The sequence below is a fragment of the Vulpes vulpes genome, chromosome 6, assembly GCF_048418805.1.
Source record: "Vulpes vulpes isolate BD-2025 chromosome 6, VulVul3, whole genome shotgun sequence".
Lineage (NCBI taxonomy): Eukaryota > Metazoa > Chordata > Mammalia > Carnivora > Canidae > Vulpes > Vulpes vulpes.
In genome coordinates this window covers 131050593-131072169 of record NC_132785.1, presented here as the reverse complement: position 1 = coordinate 131072169, position 21577 = coordinate 131050593, and the positions used below count along the sequence as shown (strand labels likewise).

Genomic DNA, 21577 nt, shown 5'->3' with positions numbered 1-21577 from the left:
CCTCCGGAAGCCAGCTACTGGAAAGTGATACAGCCCAGGAGGGCACCATGTGAACCCTTAGAAATCTGCTCCAATTAGAGATGTCCCTGCATGAAAGGTGCTCAGGGGGTGAAATGGGCAGAAATGTAGGTGAGGCAGTGTGGCCTCAGGATTCCAGGAGTCACAGAATTAAGGGTGGTGCCTGAGCCGGTGGAGCTCCCAAGCAGTGGAGCAGGGAGAATGGTTGTGGTCAGTGAGCCCAGGAGAGGCTCTCAACTTGGTTCTCCATAGACCATGAGCCAGGGCCCAACCAGGTTACCACACCCTGCCTGGGGACTGTGCAGAGGACTGGAACATGGGGACCCTCTGTCATCCCACAGGAGGAGTGAAGCAGGTGCACCTGTCACCAGACAACAGCTCTCAGGGTGGGGTCCCAGTAAAAGACAGTATCAGGTGGACTTCCACCTTCCCTCAGGGGAGGGGCAGAGAGGGTGCACGCACCATCCAGGGGCTGTTATCAGTGTCAGTGCCTTGCACAGTGCAGTGGAACAGGACAGTTTTCCTCCAAGAAGATTGGTGTGGGCATGTAACCCAGGGGGTGTGCAGACTGTGGCACACACAAAATTGATGACTGCTTGTCCCTGAGGCTTTGCTGAAAGGGGGGACCGTGATCCTTTAGCTCTGGGGCTGGAGATCAGGCTGCAGCCTTTTTTGTTTGGATCCTCTGAAGAGGAATGCCTTTAGGGAACTCAAACCACACTGAGGACCAGCATCCACTGAGCCCAACCCCTGGGAAGGGTCAAAGCATCTCCAACCAGCCACAGACACCTGAGAATCAGCACAGAAGATCAGCTCCTCCACCAGAAGATCAGCTACAAGAACAGGTGAACAGCAAGTTTATTGATCAGCAGGATTTCAATACTCCAGTGCTAGGAGAAAATAGTATATAGAACTCGAGATTTTTTTTTCTTGTGATTCATTATCAGTCAATTGAAACTCTTCCATTTCTATTTTACTTCTTCTTTCTCTTTCAACTATTTTCTTATTTTATCAACTCTTTGTTCTTAATTCTTTTAACTTTCATTTTTTACATATATATTTTATAGATATACTCTTAATTTTGGCTTCCTTTTACTCTATTCAATTTTACTAGGGTATATATAAGTTTTGCTTTCTTTACAATTTAGGGATTTAGTGTCTTCTAACACAGAAACCAAAATACACTTAGGAACAAATAGATTACACAATTTAGTCAAACTTGTGAGACCATATTCTCTTTTCTCCCCTCCATTAATTTCTTTTTTTTCTTTTGCTTTTCTGTTTTGCATTCTGACTTCATTGGATTTGTCTAGGGCATCTTTTGCTTGGGTCATGGTTGATATTTTTTTCACTTATGATTACATATGTATTATAATATATATACACACGTAGTCTAAAAATATATTTTATATAACATATACAGTATCTAAAAAACAAAGTATAACTTAGAGAAGCAGAGAGTAGATCAGTGGTATCAGAGGCTGAAGAAATGGGGAGACATTGCTAAAAGGGTACAAAGTTGCAGTTACACAGGATGAATAATCGAGATCTAATATACAGGAGTGATGACTATACTTACTATTAATACACTGATTACTAAAAATATGCTGAGAGAGTACATTTCAGGGATACTCATCACACACGAAGAATGGTAACTATGTGAAGAGGTGGTGACATGTTAATTAGGTTGCCTCTAGTACTCATTTCACCAATTACATATGTATTGAATAATCATGTTGCACACCTTAAATTATATGCAATCTTCATTTTAAATATATAAGTAATGAAAAAATTAATTGACCGTATCTGGTCAATTATTCTCTCCATTCCACTGATGTATATGCCTATCCTTTTTTATAAATTTATTTTTTATTGGTGTTAAATTTGCCAACATATAGAATAACACCCAGTGCTCATCCCATCAAGTGCCCCCCTAAGTGTCATGGTTGATATTTTTGATTCTGTTCACTTGTTACTCAATTCTTCTCTGGGAAAAATGACTAGAAGGAGAAATTCACAACAAAAGAAAGAACCAGGGGCAGGGCAAGATGGCGGGAGAGTAGGATCCCCAAGTCACCTTCCCCACCAACTTGCCTAGATAACTTTCAAATCACCCTGAAAACCTATGAATTGAGCCTGAGATTTAAAGAGAGAACAGCTGGAATGCTACAGGGAGAAGAGTTCGCGCTTCTATCAAGTAAAACTTGTTTTTGGCTACTCTACACTGAGCAAAATGTCAAGAAAGAAAACCTCACCCCAAAAGAAAGAATCAGAAATAGTCCTCTCTCCCACAGAGTTACAAAATTTGGAATACAATTCAATGTCAGAAAGCCAATTCAGAAGCACGATAGAAAGTTACTGGTGGCTCTAGAAAAAAGCATAAAGGTTTCAAGAGACTTCATGACTGCAGAATTCAGATCTAATCAGGCCGAAATTAAAAATCAATTAAATGAGATGCAATCCAAACTAGAGGTCCTAATGACAAGAGTTAATGAGGTAGAAGAAAGAGTGAGTGACATAGAAGACAAATTGATGGCAAGGAAGGAAGTTAAGGAAAAAGAGGAAAACAATGAAAAGATCATGAGGAAAGCTTAAGGGAAATAAACGACAGCCTCAGAGGGAAAAGTCTATGTTTAGTTGGGGTTCCCAAGGGCGCCAAAAGGGACAGAGGACCAGAAAGTGTATTTGAACAAATCATAGCTGAGAACGTCCCTAATATGGGAAGGTAAACAGGCATTCAGGTCCAGGAGATAGAGAGATTCCCCCCTAAAATCAATAAAACTGTTCAACACCCCCAATATTTAATACTAAAACTTGCAAATTCCAAATAAAGAGAAAACCCTTAAAGCAGCAAGAGACAATAGACTCCTAAACTTTATGGGGAGAAGTATTAGGTTAACAACAGACCTCTCCACAGAGACCTTGCAGGCCAGAAAGGGCTGGCAGGATATATTCAGGGTCCTAAATGAGAAAAACATGCAGCCAAGAATACTCTATCCAGCAAGGCTCTCACTCAGAATAGAGAGATAAAGAGTTTCCAAGATAGGCAGAAACTGAAAGAATATGTGACCACCAAACCAGGGCTTCAAGAAATATTAAGGGGGACCCTGTAAAAGAAACAGGAAATCGAAGGAAACACTCCACAAAAACAGGGACTGAATACATATTATAATGACACTAAATTCATATCTTTCAATAGTAACTCTGAATGTGAATGGGCTTAACGATCCCATCAAAAGGTGCAGGTTTCAGACTGGATTAAAAAAAAAAAAAAGCAAGACCCATTTATTTACTGTCTACAAGAGACTCATTTTTTTTTAATTAATTTTTATTGGTGTTCAATTTACCAACATACAGAAAAACACCCAGTGCTCATCCCGTCAAGTGTCCACCTCAGAGACTCATTTTGGATGTGAGGACACCGACAGCCTGAAAATGAAAGGTTGGAGAACCATTTACCATTCAAATGGTCCTCAAAAGAAAGCAGGGGTAGCCATCCTTATATCAGATAAACTAAAGTTTATCCCAACACTGTAATAAGAGATGAAGAGGGACATTATGTCATACTTAAAGTTTCTATCCAACAAGAGGACCTAACAACCATGAATATTTAGGCCCCAAATGTGGGAGCTGCCAAGTATATCAACCAATTAATAACCAAAGATTAGACATATTTAGATAATAATACACTTATACTGGGAGACTTCAACACAGCACTTTCTCCAAATAATAGATCTTCTAAGCACAACATCTCCAAAGAAACAAGAGCTTTAAATGATACACTGGGCCAGATGGATTTCACAGATATTTACAGAACTTTACATCCAAACGCAACTGAATACACATTCTTCTCAAGTGCACATGGAACTTTCTCCAGAATAGACCACATACTGGGTCACAAATCAGGTCTTAAGTGATACCAAAGGATTGAGATTGTCCCCTGCATATTTTCTGACCATAATGCTTTGAAACTAGAACTAAATCACAAGAAGTTTGGAAGGATTTAAAACACGTGGAGGTTAAGGACCATCGTGCTAAAAGATGAAAGGGTCAACCAAGAACTTAGGGAAGGATTAAAAAGTTTCATAGAAACTAATGAGAATAAAGATACGACCGTTCAAATTCTTTGGGATACAGCAAAAGCAGTACCAAGGGGGAAACACAACACAATACTAGCATCCCTCAAAAAACTGGAAAGAACTCAAATGCAAAAGCTAACCTTGCACCTAAAGGAATGGAGAAAGAAGAGCAAATGAAGCCTACACCTAGGAGAAGAAGAGAGTTAATAAAGATTCAAGCAGAACACAATGAAATAGAGACCAGAAGAACTGTAGAAGAGATAAACAAAACCAGGAGTTGGTACTTTGAAAGAATTAATAAGATAGATAAAGCATTAGACAGCCTTATGAAAAACAAAAGAGAAAATACTCAAATTAATAAAATCATGAATGAAAAATGAGAGATCACCACCAACACCAAGGAAATATAACTGATTTTATTTTATTTTTTAACACTTTGCCATATAATTTATTTTCAAATATTGCTCATACCTGTTTCTAGACATTCTGAGCCGTTTTACTTCATATGTCTAGAAGCATGCCAACACCATATTTTCTGATGACTCTGGATTTTTTTAATTGGAGTTTCAATTCTCCAACATATAGCATAACACCCAGTGCTCATCCCATCAAGTGCCCCCCTCAGTGCCCATCACCCAGTCACCCCCACCCCCCGCCCTCCTCCCCTTCCATCACCCCTAGTTCATTTCCCAGAGTTAGGAGTCTCTCATGTTCTGTCTCCCTTTCTGATATTTCCCATTCATTTTCTCTCCTTTCCCCTTTATTCCCTTTTACTATGTTTTATATTTTTCAGGGTCTTTTATGATTCCATACAAATCTTAAGATGATTTGTTCCAACTCTGCGAAGAAAGACCATGGTGTTTTGATAGGGATTGCATTAAATGTATAAATTGGCCTGGGTAGCATTGACATTTTCATAATATTAATTCTTCCAATCCATGAGCATGAAATATTTTTTCCATCTTTTTGTGTCTTCCTCAATTTCTTTCAGAAGTGTTGTGTAGTTTTTAGTGTATAGATCCTATGACTCTTTGGTTAGGTTTATTCCTAGAAATCTTATGCTTTTGGGTGCATGGTGAAAATTAACAAGACCAGAAACACGAAGTGTTGGAGAGGATGTGGAGAAAGGAGAACCCTCTTGCACTATTGGTGGGAATGTGAACTGGTGCAGCCACTCTGGAAAACTGTGTGGAGGTTCCTCAAAGAGTTACAAATAGATCTGCCCTACGGCCCAGCAATTGCATGGCTTGGCATTTACCCCAAGGATATAGATGCAGTGGAATGCCAGGAAACCTACTCCCCAATTTCATAGCAGCAATGTCCACAATAGCCAAACTGTGGAATGACCACGATGTCCTTTGAAGATGCCTGGATAAGAAGATGTGGTCCATATATACCATGGAATAGTCCTCAGCCCTCAGAAAGGATGATGATCCACCGTTTGCTTCGAGGTGGATGGAATCGAAGGGTATTATAGTGACTGAAGTAAGTCCATTCGACAAGGAGAATCATCATATGGTTTTACTCTTACGAGGAATATAAGAAATAGTGAAAGGGACTATAAGGAAAAAGAGGGGAAGTGAGTGGGAAAAATTAGAGAGGGAGACAAACCATGAGAGACCTCTAACCCTGGGGAATGAACAAAGGGTAGTGGAAGGGGAGGTGGGCAAGGGTTTGGGATAACTGGGTGATGGGTACTGAGGAGGGCACTTGAAGGATTGAGCACTGGGTGTTATACTATGTGTTCGCGAATTGAACTTTAATAAAAACAAACAAACTAAAAATACATAAATACATAAATAAATAAATAAATAAATAAATAAATAAATAAATGATGTGGTTTATGTATACAATGGAATATTACTTAGCCATTAGAAATGACAAATACACACCATTTGCTTCAATGTGGATGGAACTGGTGGGTATTATGCTGAGTGAAGTAAGTCAATCGGAGAAGGACAAACATTATAGGTTCTCATTCATTTGGGGAACATAAATAATATTGAAAGGGAATATAAGGGAAGGGATAAGAAATGTGTGGGAAATATCAGAAAGGGAGACAGAACATGGAAGACTCCTAACTCTGGGAAAAGAACTAGGGTTAGTGGAAGGGGAGGATGGTGGGGGGTGGGGATAACTGGGGGGTGGAATAAAAAATAAGTTTATTATAGAAAAAAATGGAAATATCAGAAAGGGAGACAGAACATAAAGACTCCTAATTCTGGTAAACAAACTAGGGGTGGTGGAAGGGGAGGAGGGTTGGGGTTGGGGGTGAGTGAGTGATGGGCATTGAGGGGGGCACTTGACCGGATGAGCACTGGGTGTTATTCTGTATGTTGAAAAATTGAACACCATAAAAAATAAATTTATTATTTAAAAAAATAATGTCATCCATAGCTACTAGGTTGTACACTGAGGTGAATGCTTTTAATACATTTTAATGAGTGTGTTTTCAAGATTTTTATTTAAAAAAACCCTCATAAAGCAATCAATGTGATCGATCATATCAGCAAGGGAAAAAAAATAACCATATGATCCTCTCAATATATGCAGAGAAAGCATTTGACAAAATACATCATCCATTCCTGATCAAAACTCTTCAGAGTGTAGGGATAGAGGAAACATTCCTCAGCATCTTAAAAGCCATCTAGGTAAAGCCTACAGCAAATATCATTTTCATGGGGAAACAATGGGAGCCTTTCCCCTAAGATCAGGAACAAGACAAGGATGTCAACTCTCACCACTGCTATTCAACATAGTAGTAGAAGTCCTACCATCAGAAATCAGACAAGAAAAAGAAATAAAAGGCATTCAAATGGGCAAAGAAGTCAAACTCTCCCTCTTCACAGATGACATGATACTCTACATAGAAAACCCAAAAGCCTCCACCCCAAGATTGCTAGAACTCATAAAGCAATTCAGCAGTGTGGCAGGATACAAAATCAATGCCCAGAAGTCAGTGGCATTTCTAGACACTAACAATGAGACTGAAGAAAGAGAAATTAAGGAGTCAATCCCATTTACAACTGCACCCAAAAGCATAAGATACCTAGGAATAAACCTAACCAAAGAGGTAAAGGATCTATACCCTAAGACCTACAGAATATTTCTGAAAGAAATTGAGGAAGACACAAAGAGATGGAAAAATATTCCATGCTCATGGATTGGCAGAATTAATATTGTGAACATGTCAATGCTACCCAGGGCAATTTACACGTTTAATGCAATCCCTATCAAAATAACATGGACTTTCGCCCTCCGGTCCTGAGCATGAGCTGTGAGGGGTGAGCACATGTGCTGAAGCCGCAGAACAATGCCGTCCCTATCCCTCTCACCTGTGAACATCTTCAAGGCTGGAGCTGATGAAGACAGAGCAGAGATGGCTCGGCTGTCGTCTTTTATTGGTGCCATTGCTATTGGAGACTTGGTGAAGAGCACCCTAGGACCTAAGGGCATGGATAAAATTCTATGAAGTGGTGGATGAGATGCTTCTCTTATGGTAACCAATGATGGTGCAACTATTCTAAAAAAAATCAGTGTGGACAATCCAGCAGCTAAAGTTTTAGTTGATATGTCAAGGGTTCAAGATTATGAAGTTGGTGATGGTACTACCTCTGTTACTGTGCTAGCAGCAGAATTTCTAAGGGAAGTGGAAACTTTGCAAAAAAAGATTCACCCACAGACCATCATTGCGGGTTGGAGAGAAGCTACGAAGGCAGCAAGACAGGCTCTGCTGAATTCTTCAGTTGATCATGGTTCTGATGAAGTTAAGTTCCGTCAAGATTTAATGAACATTGCGGGAACAACATTGCCCTCAAAACTTCTTACTCATCACAAAGACCACTTTACTCAGTAAGCCATAGAAGCTGTTCTCAGACTGAAAGTCTCTGGTAATCTGGAGGCAATTCATGTCATCAAGAAGCTAGGAGGAAGTCTGGCAGATTCCTATTTAGATGAAGGCTTTCTGTTGGATAAAAAAATTGGAGTAAATCAACCAAAGCGAATTGAAAATGCTAAAATTCTCATTGCGAACACTGGTATGGATACAGACAAAATAAAGATATTTGGTTCCAGGGTAAGAGTTGATTCTACAGCAAAGGTTGCTGAAATAGAACATGCTGAAAAGGAAAAAATGAAGGAGAAAGTTGAACGTATTCTTAAGCATGGGATAAATTGCTTTATTAACAGGCAGTTAATTTACAATTATCCTGAACAGCTCTTTGGTGCTGCTGGTGTTATGGCTATCAAACATGCAGATTTTGCAGGTGTGGAATGCCTACCTCTTGTTACAGGTGGTGAAATTGCATCTACCTTTGACCACCCAGAACTAGTGAAGCTTGGAAGTTGCAAGCTTATCAAGGAAGTCATGATTGGAGAAGATAAACTTATCCACTTTTCTGGGGTAGCCCTTGGTGAAGCTTGTATCATTGTTTTGTGTGGTGCCACTCAACAAGTTTCAGATGAAGCAGAAAGATCTTTGCATGTTGCTCTTTGTGTTCTTGCCCAAACTGTGAGGGATTCTAGAACAGTGTATGGAGGAGGCTGTTCTGAGATGCTGATGGCTCATGCTGTGACACAGTTTGCCAGTAGAACACCAGGCAAAGAAGCTGTTGCGATGGAGTCTTATGCTAAAGCACTGAGAATGTTGCCAACTATCATAGCTGATAACGCAGGCTATGACAGTGCAGACCTGGTGGCCCAGCTGCGAGCTGCCCACAGTGAAGGCAACACAACTGCCGGCCTAGATATGAAGGAAGGTACCATCGAAGATATGGCAGTACTGGGTATAACAGAAAGTTTCTAAGTGAAGCGACAAGTTCTTTTGAGTGCAGCTGAAGCAACAGAGGTGATTCTGCGTGTAGACAACATTATCAAAGCGGTACCAAGGAAACGTGTCCCTGATCACCACCCCTGTTAAACATTCCCATGTGCTGTTGAGCTCTGAACCAGATAGTTCATAGCAAAATTGTGTTTAAAAGACTTCGACCTCTCAAAGAAGACTGTGGAATCGAAGTTTATCTGTGGCTCTTACATCCTTAAGTTTGGACATATAACTGACCTTCTATTTTAACATGGGTCTAATTTATTTGCTGTTTCATTTTCCATAAGATTCAGATGATTTAAAAGTTTGTTTCTCATACTGTGCATCAAAATAAAAATTTGAACGTTTAAAAATATAACATGGACTTTCTTCAGAGAGTTGGAACAAATTATTTTAAGATTTGTGTAGAATCAGAAAAGACCCCAAATAGCCAGGGGAATATTAAAAAAGAAAACCATATCTGGGGGCATCATAATGCAAGATTTCAGGTTGTACTAGAAAGCTGTGGTCATCAAGACAGTGTGGTACTGGCACAAAAACAGACACATAGATCAATGGAACAGAATAGAGAATCCAGAAATGGACCCTCAACTTTATGGTCAACTAATATTCGACAAAGCAGGAAAGACTATCCACTGGAAAAAAGACAGTCTCTTCAATAAATGGTCCTGGGAACATTGGACATCCACATGCTGAAGAATGAAACTAGACCATTTCCTTGTACCACACACAAAGATAAACTCAAAATGGATGAAAGATCTAAATGTGAGACAAGATTCCATCAAAATCCTAGAGGAGAACACAGACAACACCCTTTTTGAACTTGGCTACAGTAACTTCTTGCAAGATCCATCCATGAAGGCAAGAGAAACAAAAGCAAAAATGAACTATTGGGACTTCATCAAGATAAGAAACTTTTGCACAGCAAGGATACAGTCAACAAAACTAAAAGACAACCTGCAGAATGGGAGAAGATATTTGCAAATGACGTATCAGATAAAGGGCTAGTATCCAAGATCTATAAAGAGCTTATTAAACTCAACACCAAGAAGCAAACAATCCAATCATGGTATGGGCAAATTAGTAACGAAAAATACCCACCATTTGCTTCGACGTGGATGGAACTGGAGGGTATTATGCTGACTGAAATAAGTCAATCGGAGAAGGACAAACATTATATGGTCTCATTCATTTGGGGAATATAAATAATAGTGAAAGGGAATAAAGGGGAAGGGAGAAAATGAGTGGGAAATATCAGAAAGGGAGGCAGAACATGAGACACTTCTAACTCTGGGAAACGAACTAGGGGTGGTGGAAGGAGAGGTGGGCGGGGGGTGGGGGTGACTGGGTGATGGGCACTGAGGTGGACACTTGATGGGATGAGCACTGGGTGTTATTCTATATGTTAGCAAATTGAACACCAATAAAAAATAAATTTATAAATAAACAAACCTTCCCAAAAACAAGAGTCCAGGGCCAGATGTCTTCCCAGGGGAATTCTCCCAAACATTTAAAGAAGAAATAACACTTATTCTTCTGAAGCTGTTTCAAACCCCAGAAATGGAAGTTAAACTTCCAAATTCATTCTATGAGGTCAAAGTTGCCTTGACCCCAACACCTGAAAAAGACCCCACCAGACGGGATGAGCACTGGGTGTTTTTCTGTATGTTGGTAAATTGAACACCAATAAAAATTAATTAAAAAAAAAAAAAAGACCCCACCAAAAAGGAGAATTGCAGACCAACATCCCTCATGTATATAAATGCCAAAATACTCACCAAGATACTAGCCAATAGACTCCAACAGTACATTAAAAGGATTATTCAGCACGACGAATCGGGATTTATTCCTGGAATGCAAGATTGGTTCAACATCTGCAAATCAATCAATATGAAAAATCACATCAATAAAAGAGCCATATTATCTTCTCAATGGATGCATAAAAAATTTGACAAAATAGAATATCCTTTCTAGATTAAAACTTTTGAAAGTGGAGGTATAGAAGGAACATTCCTCAATATCATAAAATCCATCTATGAAAAGACCACAGCAAATATTCTTTATATGTATTTTTATTGGAGTAAGATTTGCCTACATATAGTATAACACTCAGTGCTCATCCCATCAAGTGCCCCCCTCAGTGCCTGCCACCCAGTCATCCCCACCCCCCGCCCTCTTCCCCTTCCATCACCCCTAGTTCATTTCCCAGAGTTAGGAGTCTTCCATGTTCTATCTCCCTATCTGATATTTCCTACCCATTTCTTCTTCCTTCACCTTTATTCCCTTTCACTATTATTTGTAGTCCCCAAATGAATGAGACCATATAATGTTTGTCCTTCTCCTATTGACTTATTTCACTCAGCATAATACCCTCCAGTCCCATCCACGTTGAAGCAAATGGTGGGTATTTGTCGTTCCTAATGGCTGAGTAATATTCCATTGTATACATAAACCACATCAAAAGATACTTCTTTAAAAATAAGAGATGAGTTACAACCTTGGAAAATACATTTGGCAAAGGAATGTTTTCAGTAGTAAACAAATAGTTCATGGAAAGCAAGAAAAGACAAGAATGTTGAAAACAAGGCCAAGGGATACCTGGGTGACTTAGAGGTTTAGCGCCTGCTTTTGGCTCAGGGTGTGACCCTAGGGTCCTGGGATCAAATCCCACATCGGGCTCCCCGCATGGAGTCTGCTTCTCCCTCTGCCTGTGTCTCTGTCTCTGTCTGTCTGTCTGTCTCTCTCTGTGTATGTGTGTGTCATGAATAAGTAAATAAAATATTTTTTACAAAGAAAAAGAAAGAGAAAGAAAGAAAGAAAGAAAGAAAGAAAGAAAGAAAGAAAGAAAGAAAGAAAGAAAACAAGGCCAAAAGGCATAAATAGACATGTTGGAGAAGAGAAATACATAAAGCCAGTAGTCATATAAAAAGATGTCAGCTTCATTGTCAATGAGAGGAAATTCAACTCAAGAGCAGAATGTTGGCAAATTGAACACCAATAAAAAATAAATTTATTATTAAAAAAAGAATGACTGTATGTTGGCAAATTGAACACCAATAAAAAAATAAATTTAGTGAAAGGGAATATAAGGGAAGGGAGAAGAAATGTGTGGGAAATATCAGAAAGGGAGACAGAACATAAAGACTCCTAACTCTGGGAAATGAACTAGGGGTGATGGAAGGGGAGGAGGGCGGGGGGTGGGGGTGACTGGGTGACGGGCACTGAGGGGGGCACTTGACGGGATTAGCACTGGGTGTTATTCTGTATGTTGGTAAATTGAACACCAATAAAAAATAAATTTATTATTTAAAAAATAATAAAAAATAAAGGGTTAAAAAAATAAATAAATAAATTTATTATTTAAAAAAATGAATGAGATATCACCTTAGCAAAGTGATGTCAGCAAACATGAAGAAGTCTGACCAAACCAAGTGTTAGGATGTGGATCTACAGCAGCTTTCATGCATGAGTTACTGTTGGAAAATCAAACTGAAAAAGTCACTTTGGGAACCAGTTTATCATTGCCTCCAACTATTCAGAGTCCATACTCCATCATCAAGCAGTGTCAACCCTAGATACATATTGGAGAGCCCAGAAAACACCTATAATAAACCAGTTTTATGGAAACCCATTCATGATGGGTTCCATGATGAATGCAGGATCACTATGTGTGATAGGGAATGCAGGATGTCAGGCATTGAACTCTGCAGAAGTGTGGGGAAAGCTGGGAAAGTCCAGTTTTGGAGAGTTCACTGTGCACTCAGAGAAAACTCCCCAACCAGAGACCCTGAAGTGGATCCACCAATGAGGGTTATAGAAGGCTCCTGCCACTACAACTGGCAGAGGGTTTAAAGGTACTGTTGTTCATCAGGGCAGGAAGTTTGGGTAACGGAAGAAGAGCTACATAAAGAACAGGGAGAGAAGAAATTTCTGGGAAGATGGCAGAGTAGGAAGCACCAGAAATCTATGTCTCCACGTAGACAACAACTGTTCCCACAGAATCTGTATGATGTAAGCATTTTGGAACTGTGGAGTCTGCTGAAAGCTTGCAACTTCTAAGAGAAGTCCTGGATAGTAAATGTGTCTAAGTTTGGTCAATTTTAGCTCTTACTTAGCACAGTAGCAGCTACCCAGATCCCAGATCCCATCCCCCAGGCCCCAGCCCCATGTCAGGCAGTTGTGCACACGTGCCTGGAGTGGCCTGCACAGAGCTTACAAGAGTCAGAGTACGGAAAAAGGACTCTGTCCTCCAAAAAGAAGGGATCAATTCTCTGGTCAGACTGTAGACAAGAAGAGGGAAGCCAATGTTCCATGTCCCTTCCTCTTCTGGCTGAAATGATATCCAGGGAACAAGGGTAAGCACTTTTGCCTGCTCACTTTACTTCTCTCTTTTTCACTTTTTGGGAAGCAGATATAAAAGAATAAGATATTCAAAAGCAAGCACATATACCAGTATATTAAGAAAGTGACTGCATATGCCAAGCAAAGCCTCAGATTCAGAAGAGACTTCAGAAGACATTAGGTTTACACCTCACGGTGACACTTAACACAGAGAGAGCCTACAACAAAGAGGAAAAAATAAACAATAACAATACAAAAATAACCTCAAGGAAGAAGAATCTGACTTCCAGAGTTAACACGATAAATCCAAATGTCCTATATTCAACAACAACAAGATCACAAGGCATAGAAATAAACAGGAAAGTATGGCTGACTTGAAAGAAAACAAAATCAACAGAAACTGTCCCCAGAAAACACTGATGGTGAACCTACTAAAGATTTAAAACAACCACCTTAAAGATACTCAAAGAACTATAGGCGGATGTGGAGAAATTCAAGAAAATGATGTATGAACAAAATGCAAATATCAATAAAGAAATAGAAAATCTAAAAAAGGAATAAAGGGGGAAGGAGAAAAAATGAGTGGGAAATATCAGAAAGGGAGACAGAACATGAGAGGCTTCTAACTCTGGGAAATGAACAAGGGGTGGTGAAAAGGGAGGTGGGCAGGGGGTGGGGGTGATTGGATGACAGGCACTGAGGGGGGCACTTGATAGGATAAGCACTTGGTGTTATGCTATATGTTGGCAAATTGAACTCCACTAAAAAAAAATATATAAAAAGAAACCAAGAATAAATTTAGGAGGTTAGGGGATCCCTGAGTGGCGCAGCGGTTTGGTGCCTGCCTTTGGCCCAGGGCGCAATCCTGGAGATCCGGGATCGAGTCCCACGTCGGGCTCCCGGTGCATGGAGCCTGCTTCTCCCTCTGCCTGTGTCTCTGCCTCTCTCTCCCTCACTGTGTGCCTATCATAAATAAATAAAAAATTAAAAAAAAAATTTAGGAGGTGAAAAGTACAGTAGCTGAAATGAAAAATTCACTAGATAGATTCAAAGCAGATTTTACATCTTTTTTCTTTTTTTTACATATTTTTTATTTTTTATAAATTTATTTTTTATTGGTGTTCAATTTGCCAACATATAGAATAACACCCAGTGCTCATCCCATTTTATATTCGTCAAATGAATGAGACCATATATAAATGCCTTTTGTTCAGTTAAAAAATAAAAATATTTAAAAAATAAATAAATAAAAATAAAATAAAATATAAAAATATATTTTTTTAAAAGCAGATTTTAGCAATGATTCCTTGAGAAGAGTCAATGAACCAGAAAATGGGACAATTGAATGAACGAATCTGAGGAACAGAATGAAAAAAGATTGAATAAAAGTGAAAAAGCCTATGAGACGCCATCAAGTGGATCTGCATACTGTTTGTGGGAGTCCCAGAAAAGAAAGGCAGAAAAAAGCAGAGAGACTATTTGAAGAAATAAGGACTGACAAATTCTGACATTTGATGAAAGACATGAATATAAACATCCAAAAGCTCAATTAACTTGAATCAAGATGAACTAAGAGCCTTAGTGCCAAGTACTCGGGGTAGAAAGGTACACATAGTCTATGACTTTAAGATACATAAGACCATAGGATGATGGACAGGACTTAAAGGTCTACACATCACTCACTGCCCACATGGAAGGCTGTCAGGCCATGTCACCCACAACGCCATCCAGCACCAGCGACTTCCCTGCCGAACTGCTTTCTCCTCCCCGTCCCTGCTTCTGTAACCCTATAACCAGAAGACCGTGCTCTTTCAGAACAGGTTCAGGGCCATAGGTGAGAGAGCAAAAAGGAGTTTCCACACAGCCCAGAGCCCGACCTGGTGCCCAGGGTCACTGTGATTGACAGCTAGCACGGGGTGTTCCAGTGGGTAGGCACGAGGAGCCAGTGCTAGTACATCCCGCTGAGGTCAAGGGCAGGGCGGACGTGGTGCTCACCGCTCCTGCAGGCCCGTCCTGGAGCCCTGGCCCAGGCAGCCCAGCCCCGCGTCCCCGACCCAGGCTCTGTCCATGGTGCTGCCCTGGTCAACCCTGCTCTGCTGGCTGCTATCCCTGGGCCCCCCCACCACAGTCCCTGCACAATTCCTTCCTTCCACACAAGAGCCCCTCTGCTCACCTGCTCCTTCCTCGTTCAGCCCTAATGCCCAGGCCACCAACCCTTTCACTGTCGTAGTCACCCTGCCTTCCTGAAGTCGTGAGCTGGAATGGGACAGCATGGAACCTTCTCCAGCTGCCCCCTCCCTTGGCACTCAGGGCCAGCGTGGGGCCCACACGTGTGCACGGGACGACTCCAGGGTGGGACTTGAGGGGTGCAGGTGTGTTGGGGGCTTGACCATGAGAGCCCTGATGCACTTCACACATGATTCCTGCCTAAAAGCCTTGTGCAGTTTGTGTGGACACCCTGGATGAGGCAGCAGCACAGGATCAGGGTGGGCAGCCAAGGCTCCCACTCTTCAGACATGTGGGGGCCCCCAGATGGCAACCACACAGGCTCCCAGAGCAGGGACATGTGGGGGTAGGTCAGGCCAGCCCATGAGGCTCCCAGCTCAGCTTCAGAGGCCAAAGGGAGACCAGATGAGGCTGCAACATGGCCTGGGCTGGCTGTGGGGGCCCAGATAGGTCGTCCTCCAAACGCCCCATGTTAGGTTAAATTATTTCAACCTGCCACCATGGGTGGAGACAGGGCAGACAGCATTCTCCTGGGAGGACAGGACAAATCCCAGGGCTACAGCCACACTGCTCACTGGTCAGGGCACAGAGAGGAGCCCACCAGGGTTGGAGTCCCTGAGGACCCAGGGAGGGCAGGTGTCTCTGGGCTGGAGGGACCAGGCTGCAGGCATTTCCTGAACAAACAGCAGCACATGGGGCTGACCTGGGCCTCCTGGGCTAACCCCTAGGGACCCTGGGTACCTAACATACTCCACCCACACACACTAACATGAGCAGGCCTTGGCCCTGTGTGGACTTCCCCCAGACCCTGTAAGACAGAAACCACCCAGAAGAAAAGGGAACTTTGGGATGCTGGCCAGACCATTTGGTTTTGAAGCTATGTTAATCTTTCCAGGGCTGCTGGGACCTAGGAAGCAGGGCTGTGGGCACAGAGCTCAGCCACATGGAGCTCCAGGGGGGGTTGTCAGAGTAGGGATGGGGCAGGCTTCAGGGGGACTGAGGCTGCAGGAAAACCACGGCCACAGCCCGGACCGAGATGAGTGGAGTGTGCCCGAAACCAGGACAGAGGGAGGGAGGTGGGGCAGCAGAACCAGCCACAGGACCTGAGGAGACACCAGGCCCTGAGGACCCATGGAGGCAGCAGCAGCTGAGCCGACAACGGAGAGGGCAGGCCACCCGTTGCCTACATGACATCCCAGGAACACACTGGTTGAGTGAGACGGCAGGAGCACCCCCAGCCAACATGGGTGGATGCACAACACACTGATGGCTGGGGAAAGACCTGGACCATCAAGAAACATGACGGGCCCAGTGGGCAGGAGCCTGAGGGCTGCCCTTCGTCGCACCTGCAGGGGCCCAGGGCTGGACTGCATGAGCCACTGAAGGAGCAATGTCTAGACAGACAGGTGGGTCCCAGGTGAGGACGTGGGGGGGCCTGACTCACCAGAGGAGGGGAAGACACCCCAGGGAGCCTGGGGCCTGTCCAGGCTAAGGAAGCAGCTCAAGCCCCCAGGAGGGTCACGGGTGAGGGCCAAGCAGCCCTGAGCTGCATCAGATGAGCAGAGGTGAGTTGGAGTGGAGCAGGGGGACCAGCATAGGCTCACGGGACCCAGAGCCCAGGTCAGCAGAGGGGCTGAGGGGCGGATCCACATGGCGGGAGCCCAGGGGTGAGGGCAGGATCCAATCCGGGACACAGGGTGGGGGGATGGGACGCAGGGCAGGGGCAGACCTGGAGCACACAGAGACTGGGGTGCAGCTGTCAGAGCTCTGGGGACAGATCCCAGGACAGGAGGGTGGGGGATGCGGTGTCCGGGAGATCCTGGGACCAGGAGAGAGCAGCCATAGGTGAGCAGGAGCCACGGGGGGCAGCACCAGCAGAGGGTTGTCCATGGACCCCAGGGAGCAAGGAAGCTGGTGTAGGGGAGCAGGGGCAGGTAGGGGAGTAGGAGGGGCAGGGGTCACCCCATGAGGACACGGTGCAGAGGAGCTGGTGCAGGTGAGCAGGGCAGGTGGGGAAGCAGGAAGGGCAGGAGTTACCCCAGGAGCTCAAGGAGCAGGGGGGCTGGTGTAAGGGAGCAGGGACGGGTGGGGGGAGTAGCAGGGGCAAGGCTCCCAGGAACCAGGGGGCAGAGGAGCTGGTGCAGGTGAGCAGAGCAGGCGGGAGAGCAGGAGGGGCAGGGGTCAGCCCAGGAGCTCAGGGAGCAGGGAGACTGGTGCAGGGGAGCAGAGCAGGTGGGGGAGCAGGAGGTGCAGGGGTCACCCCAGGACCTCAGGGAGCAGGGTGGTTGGTGTAGGGGAGCAGGGGCAGGTGGGGGAATAAGAAGGACAGTGGTCATGCCAGGAGCTCAGGGTACAGGGGAGCTGGTGCAGGGGAGCAGAGCAGGTGGGAGAGCAGGAGGTGCAGGTGTCAGCCCAGGAGCTCAGGGAGCAGGGGGACTGGTGTAGGATGCAGGGGCAGGTTGGGGAGCAGGAGGTGCAGGGATCACCCCAAGAGCTCCGGGAGCAAGGGGGCTGGTGCAGGGGAGCAGAACAGGTGGGAGAGGAGGAGGGGCAGGGGTCAGCCCAGGAGCTCAGGATGCAGGGAAGCTGGTTTAGGGCGCAGGAGCAGGTTGGGGAGCAGGAGGTGCAGGGGTCACCCCAGGACCTCAGGGAGCAGGGAGGTTGGTGTAGGGGAGCAGGGGCAGGTGGGGGAATAAGGACAGTGGTCATGCCAGGAGCTCAGGGTGCAGGGGAGCTGGTGCAGGGGAGCAGAGCAGGTGGGAGAGCAGGAGGGGCAGGTGTCAGCCCAGGAGCTCAGGGAGCAGGGGGGCTGGTGTAGAGCCCAGGGGCAGGTTGGGGAGCAGGGGGTGCAGAGGTCACCCCAGGAGCTCAGGGAGCAGGGAGGTTGGAGTAGGGGAGAACAGGTGGGGGAGTAGTACAGCAGGGGTCAGCCCAGGAGCTCAGGGAGCAGGGGGGGCTGGTGTAGGGGAGCAGGGGCAGGTGGGGGGAGTAGGAGGGGCAAGGGTCACCCCAGGAGCTCAGGGGGCAGAGGAGCTGGTGCAGGTGAGCAGGGCAGGTGGGGAAGCAGGAGGGGTAGGGGTCATCCCAGGAGCTCAGGGTGCAGGGGAGCTGGTATAGGGGAGCAGGGGCAGGTGGGGGAGTAGGAGGGACAAGAGTCACCCCAGGAGGACAGGGGACAGGGGAGCAGATGCAGGTGAGCAGAGCAGGGGGGAGAGCAGGAGGGGCAGGGGTCAGCCCAGGAGCTCAGGGAGCAGGGGGACTGGTGCAGGGGAGCAGGGGCAGGTGGGGGGAGTAGGAGGGGCAAGGGTCACCCCAGGAGCTCAGGGGGCAGAGGAGCTGGTGCAGGTGAGCAGGGCAGGTGGGGAAGCAGGAGGGGTAAGGGTCATCCCAGGAGCTCAAGATGCAGGGGAGCTGGTGTAGGGGAGCAGGGGCAGGTTGGGGAGCAGGAGGTGCAGGTGTCAGCCCAGGAGCTCAGGGAGCAGGGGGACTGGTGCCGGGGAGCAGAGCAGGTGGGGGAGCAGGAGGGGCAGGGGCCAGCCCAGGAGCTCAGGGAGCAGGAGGGCTGGTGTAGGGTGCAGGGGCAGGTTGGGGAGCAGGAGGTGCAGGGATCATCCCAGGAGCTCTGGGAGCAGGGAGGCTGGTGCAGGGGAGCAGAACAGGTGGGAGAAGAGGAGGGGCAGGGGTCAGCCCAGGAGCTCAGGGAGCAGGGGGGCTGGTGTGGGGTGCAGGGGCAGGTTGGGGAGCAGGGTTCCAGGGGTCACACCAGGAGCTCCGGGAGCAGGGAGGCTGGTGTAGGGGAGCCGGGGCAGGTGGGGGAGCAGGAGGTGCAGAGGTAAACCCAGGAGCTCAGGGAGCAGGGAGGTTGGTGTAGGGGAGCAGGCGCAGGTGGAGGAGTAGGAGGGACAGGGGCACCCCAGGAGCTCAGGGTTCAGGGGAGCTGGTGCAGGGGGGCAAACCAGGTGGGAGAGCAGGAGGGGCAGGGGTCACCCCAGGAGTCCAGGGAGCCGGGGAGCTGGTGCAGGAGACAGGGGTAGTCGGGGGAACAGGAGGGGCAGGGATCACCCCAGTAGCTTATGGATCAGGGTGTGAGGAGGCAAAGGGGCAGGTGGGGAAGCAGGAGGGACCGTGGTCACCACAGAAGCCCAGGCAGCATGGGAGCTGGTGCAGGGGAGCAGAGGCAGGTGGGGGAGCAGGAGGGGCAGGGATCATCCCAGGAGCTCAGGGAGCAGGGAGGTTGGTGTAGGGGAGCAGGAGCAGGTAGGGGAGCAGGAGGTGCAGAGGTGACCCCAGGAGATCAGAGAGAAAGGAGGTTGGTGCAGGGGAGCAGGCGCAGGTGGGGGAGTAGGAGGGGCAGGGGTCAGCCCAGGAGCTCAGGGAGCAGGGGGGCTGGTGTGGGGTGCAGGGGCAGGTTGGGGAGCAGGGTTCCAGGGGTCACACCAGGAGCTCCGGGAGCAGGGAGGCTGGTGTAGGGGAGCCGGGGCAGGTGGGGGAGCAGGAGGTGCAGAGGTAAACCCAGGAGCTCAGGGAGCAGGGAGGTTGGTGTAGGGGAGCAGGCGCAGGTGGAGGAGTAGGAGGGGCAGGGGCACCCCAGGAGCTCAGGGTTCAGGGGAGCTGGTGCAGGGGGGCAAACCAGGTGGGAGAGCAGGAGGGGCAGGGGTCACCCCAGGAGTCCAGGGAGCCGGGGAGCTGGTGCAAGAGACAGGGGTAGTCGGGGGAACAGGAGGGGCAGGGATCACCCCAGGAGCTTATGGATCAGGGTGTGAGGAGGCAAAGGGGCAGGTGGGGAAGCAGGAGGGACCGTGGTCACCACAGAAGCCCAGGCAGCATGGGAGCTGGTGCAGGGGAGCAGAGGCAGGTGGGGGAGCAGGAGTCACCCCATGAGCCCAGGGAGCAGGGGTCACCCCATGAGCCCAGGGAGCAGGCTATTTGAGGAGATTAAGGGACAGAAGAGGAAGCAGTACAGACAAGGGTCACCCCAGGACCTCAGGGAGCAATGGAGCCAGTGCAGGGGAGGTGGTGCAAGTGAGCAGGGTAGGTGGGGAACAGGAGGGGCAGGGGTCACGCCAGGAGCTGAGGGAGCAGGGGAGCTGGAACAGGGGAGCAGGGGCAGGTGGGAGAGCAGGAGAGGCAGGGGCCAACCCCTAGGAGCCCAGGAAGCAAGGAGCTGCTGCAGGTGAGCAGGACACGTGGGGGAACAACAGGGGCAGGCATCATCCCAAGAGCCCAGGCAGCAGAGGAGCTGGTGCAGGGGAACATAGCAGGTGGGAGAGCAGGAGGGGCAGGGGTCACCCCAGGAGCTCAGTGTGCTGGGGAGCTGGTGTAAGGGAGAGGGGCAGGTGGGGGAGCAGGAAGGCCAGGGGTTACCCCAGGATTCCAGGGAGCAGGGGGGCTGGTGTAGGGGTGCTGGTGTAAGTGAGCAGGGTAGGTGGGGAGCCGGAGGTGCAGGGTTCATCCAGGAGTACAGGGAGTGGGTAGCTCATGCTGGGGAGCAGGGGCAGGTGGGTAAGCAGAAAGGGCAGAGGTCACCCCAGGAGCGAAGGGAGCAGGGGAGCAGGTGCAGGTTAGCAAGGCAGGTAGGGGAGCAGGAGGGGCAGGAGTCACCCCAGGATCGAAGGAAGCAAGGAGATGCTGCAGGTGAGCAGGGCAGGTGGGAGAGCAGGAGGTGCAGGGGTCACCCCAGGAGCTCAGTGCTCAGGGGAGCTGGTGCAGGGAAGCAGGGACAGGTGGGGGAGCAGGAAGGGCAGGGGTCAGTCACTCCAGGAGCCCAAGGAGCAGGGGAGTAGAGGGGATGAACTGGCAAGAGGGGGAGCATGAGGGATTGGGGTCACCCCAAGAGCCCAGGGAGAAGGGGAGCTGGTGCAGGAGAGCAGGGGCTGGTGAAGGAACAGGCAGGGCAGGGGTCACCCCAAAGCTCAGTGAGCAGGGGAGCTGGTTAAGGTGCGCAGGGCAGGTGGGGAGCAGGGGGAGCAGGGGGAGCAGGGGTCACCGCAGGAGCTCAGGCAGCAGGGGAGCTGGGGTAGGGGAGCAGGGCAGGTGGGGAGCAGGAGGGGCAGGGGTCACCCCAGGAGCTCAGGGATCAGGGGAGCTGGTG

The 21577-nt window shown here is 47.3% G+C and overlaps 1 pseudogene and 2 gene segments (V, D, J or C); all 3 read left to right on the top strand.

The window, feature by feature from the left end:
- LOC112930265 (immunoglobulin alpha-2 heavy chain-like) overlaps positions 1–21577 on the top strand; it is a 1136867-nt gene that overhangs the window by 970665 nt on the left and 144625 nt on the right.
- The window catches only part of LOC112930321 (immunoglobulin gamma-1 heavy chain-like), a 931325-nt gene that overhangs the window by 906648 nt on the left and 3100 nt on the right, over positions 1–21577 (top strand).
- On the top strand, positions 7411–9041 carry LOC112930319 (T-complex protein 1 subunit beta pseudogene; annotated as a pseudogene).